We start from the raw sequence: 3,993 nt of genomic DNA on the forward strand, positions 1-3,993 counted from the left end.
GGGCTGTGTTCGTTGGGGTTGAACTCCTGCTAGCAAAACCGCTGGGTTGAGGGAAGGGTTCAGACTGTGCCTGGGCCCTGTGGTCTCTTCCACGTCAGTGTATGGCATTTCCTTCCCCTTGCCCCAGGCACCTGGGAGCATGTCTGCACGTGGAGAAAGACTTTCCCGTGGGAAGCCGGGTTTTGTCAAACGGGTCCCAGTGCTCTGCTCCTCTCTTTTCACTCCTGCTGCCAGAAGCCCAGGGAGGATGGCAGGGCTTAGAACATGGCTGGGCACTGTGGTTTCTTCCAGAGAAGTGGAGGGCATTTGCTTTAGCTTGCCACAACCACTTGGGATAGGGTCTGCACCTCAGGAAAACTGTCTCCGTGGGAAGCCGGCTTTTTGCAAAGGGGTCTCAGGGCCGTGGGCCTCGGCTGTCCCTCCGGCTCCCCAAAGCACAGGGACGAGGTGAGGGGCTTAGACCATGCCTGGGCAATGTTGTTTCTTACACCTGGGTGTGTGGCATTTTGTTGAGCTGGCTTCCCCCACTTGGGATAGGTGTTTCACAGCAAGCACCTATTGATCGTCCGAAGCCGTTTTTGCACCAGAGGTCTCCGGGCTGTGTTCGTTGGGGTTGAACTCCTGCTAGCAAAACCGCCGGGTTGAGGGAAGGGTTCAGACTGTGCCTGGGCCCTGTGGTCTCTTCCACGTCAGTGTATGGCATTTCCTTCCCCTTGCCCCAGGCACCTGGGAGCATGTCTGCACGTGGAGAAAGACTTTCCCGTGGGAAGCCGGGTTTTGTCAAACGGGTCCCAGTGCTCTGCTCCTCTCTTTTCACTCCTGCTGCCAGAAGCCCAGGGAGGATGGGAGGGCTTAGAACATGGCTGGGCACTGTGGTTTCTTCCAGAGAAGTGGAGGGCATTTGCTTTACCTTGCCACAACCACTTGGGATAGGGTCTGCACCTCAGGAAAACTGTCTCCGTGGGAAGCCGGCTTTTTGCAAAGGGGTCTCAGGGCCGTGGGCCTCGGCTGTCCCTCCGGCTCCCCAAAGCACAGGGACGAGGTGAGGGGCTTAGACCATGCCTGGGCAATGTTGTTTCTTACACCTGGGTGTGTGGCATTTTGTTGAGCTGGCTACCCCAATTGGGATAGGTGTTCCACAGCAAGCACCTATTGTTCGTCGGAAGCCGTTTTTGCCCCAGGGGTCTCCGGGCTGTGTTCGTTGGGGTTGAACTCCTGCTAGCAAAACCGCCGGGTTGAGGGAAGGGTTCAGACTGTGCCTGGGCCCTGTGGTCTCTTCCAGGTCAGTGTATGGCATTTCCTTCCCCTTGCCACAGGCACCTGGGAGCATGTCTGCACGTGGAGAAAGACTTTCCCGTGGGAAGCCGGGTTTTGTCAAACGGGTCCCAGTGCTCTGCTCCTCTCTTTTCACTCTTGCTGCCAGAAGCCCAGGGAGGATGGGAGGGCTTAGAACATGGCTGGGCACTGTGGTTTCTTCCAGAGAAGTGGAGGGCATTTGCTTTAGCTTGCCACAACCACTTGGGATAGGGTCTGCACCTCAGGAAAACTGTCTCCGTGGGAAGCCGGCTTTTTGCAAAGGGGTCTCAGGGCCGTGTGCCTCGGCTGTCCCTCCGGCTCCCCAAAGCACAGGGACGAGGTGAGGGGCTTAGACCATGCCTGGGCAATGTTGTTTCTTACACCTGGGTGTGTGGCATTTTGTTGAGCTGGCTTCCCCCACTTGGGATAGTTGTTCCACAGCAAGCACCTATTGTTCCTCGGAAGCCGTTTTTGCCCCAGGGGTCTCCGGGCTGTGTTCGTTGGGGTTGAACTCCTGCTAGCAAAACCGCCGGGTTGAGGGAAGGGTTCAGACTGTGCCTGGGCCCTGTGGTCTCTTCCAGGTCAGTGTATGGCATTTCCTTCCCCTTGCCACAGGCACCTGGGAGCATGTCTGCACGTGGAGAAAGACTTTCCCGTGGGAAGCCGGGTTTTGTCAAACGGGTCCCAGTGCTCTGCTCCTCTCTTTTCACTCTTGCTGCCAGAAGCCCAGGGAGGATGGGAGGGCTTAGAACATGGCTGGGCACTGTGGTTTCTTCCAGAGAAGTGGAGGGCATTTGATTTACCTTGCCACAACCACTTGGGATAGGGTCTGCACCTCAGGAAAACTGTCTCCGTGGGAAGACGGCTTTTTGCAAAGGGGTCTCAGGGCCGTGTGCCTCGGCTGTCCCTCCGGCTCCCCAAAGCACAGGGACGAGGTGAGGGGCTAGACCATGCTTGGGCAATGTTGTTTCTTACACCTGGGTGTGTGGCATTTTGTTGAGCTGCCTTCCCCCACTTGGGATAGGTGTTCCACAGCAAGCACCTATTGATCGTCGGAAGCCGTTTTTGCCCCAGGGGTCTCCGGGCTGTGTTCGTTGGGGTTGATCTCCTGCTTGCAAAACCGCCGGGTTGAGGGAAGGGTTCAGACTGTGCCTGGGCCCTGTGGTCTCTTCCAGGTCAGTGTATGGCATTTCCTTCCCCTTGCCCCAGGCACCTGGGAGCATGTCTGCACGTGGAGAAAGACTTTCCCGTGGGAAGCCGGGTTTTGTCAAACGGGTCCCAGTGCTCTTCTCCTCTCTTTTCACTCCTGCTGCCAGAAGCCCAGGGAGGATGGGAGGGCTTAGAACATGGCTGGGCACTGTGGTTTCTTCCAGAGAAGTGGAGGGCATTTGCTTTACCTTGCCACAACCACTTGGGATAGGGTATGCACCTCAGGAAACTGTCTCCGTGGGAAGCCGGCTTTTTGCAAAGGGGTCTCAGGGCCGTGTGCCTCGGCTGTCCCTCCGGCTCCCCAAAGCACAGGGACGAGGTGAGGGGCTTAGACCATGCCTGGGCAATGTTGTTTCTTACACCTGGGTGTGTGGCATTTTGTTGAGCTGGCTACCCCCACTTGGGATAGGTGTTCCACAGCAAGCACCTATTGTTCGTCGGAAGCCGTTTTTGCCCCAGGGGTCTCCGGGCTGTGTTCGTTGGGGTTGAACTCCTGCTAGCAAAACCGCCGGGTTGAGGGAAGGGTTCAGACTGTGCCTGGGCCCTGTGGTCTCTTCCAGGTCAGTGTATGGCATTTCCTTCCCCTTGCCCCAGGCACCTGGGAGCATGTCTGCACGTGGAGAAAGACTTTCCCGTGGGAAGCCGGGTTTTGTGAAAAGGGTCCCAGTGCTCTGCTCCTCTCTTTTCACTCCTGCTGCCAGAAGCCCAGGGAGGATGGGAGGGCTTAGAACATGGCTGGGCACTGTGGTTTCTTCCAGAGAAGTGGAGGGCATTTGCTTTAGCTTGCCACAACCACTTGGGATAGGGTCTGCACCTCAAGAAAACTGTCTCCGTGGGAAGCCGGCTTTTTGCAAAGGGGTCTCAGGGCCGTGGGCCTCGGCTGTCCCTCCGGCTCCCCAAAGCACAGGGACGAGGTGAGGGGCTTAGACCATGCCTGGGCAATGTTGTTTCTTACACCTGGGTGTGTGGCATTTTGTTGAGCTGGCTTCCCCCACTTGGGATAGGTGTTCCACAGCAAGCACCTATTGTTCGTCGGAAGGCGTTTTTGCCCCAGGGGTCTCCGGGCTGTGTTCGTTGGGGTTGAACTCCTGCTAGCAAAACCGCCGGTTTGAGGGAAGGGTTCAGACTGTGCCTGGGCCCTGTGGTCTCTTCCAGGTCAGTGTATGGCATTTCCTTCCCCTTGCCACAGGCACCTGGGAGCATGTCTGCACGTGGAGAAAGACTTTCCCGTGGGAAGCCGGGTTTTGCCAAACGGGTCCCAGTGCTCTGCTCCTCTCTTTTCACTCCTGCTGCCAGAAGCCCAGGGAGGATGGGAGGGCTTAGAACATGGCTGGGCACTGTGGTTTCTTCCAGAGAACTGGAGGGCATTTGCTTTACCTTGCCACAACCACTTGGGATAGGGTCTACACCTCAGGAAAACTGTCTCTGTGGGAAGCTGGCTTTTTGCAAAGGGGCCTCAGGGCCGTGGGCCTCGGCTGTCCCTCCGGC

This window comes from Ursus americanus, unplaced genomic scaffold (genome assembly GCF_024610735.1).
Source record: "Ursus americanus isolate L20-20 unplaced genomic scaffold, mUrsAme1.1.p SCAF_54, whole genome shotgun sequence".
NCBI classification, from domain to species: Eukaryota; Metazoa; Chordata; class Mammalia; order Carnivora; family Ursidae; genus Ursus; species Ursus americanus.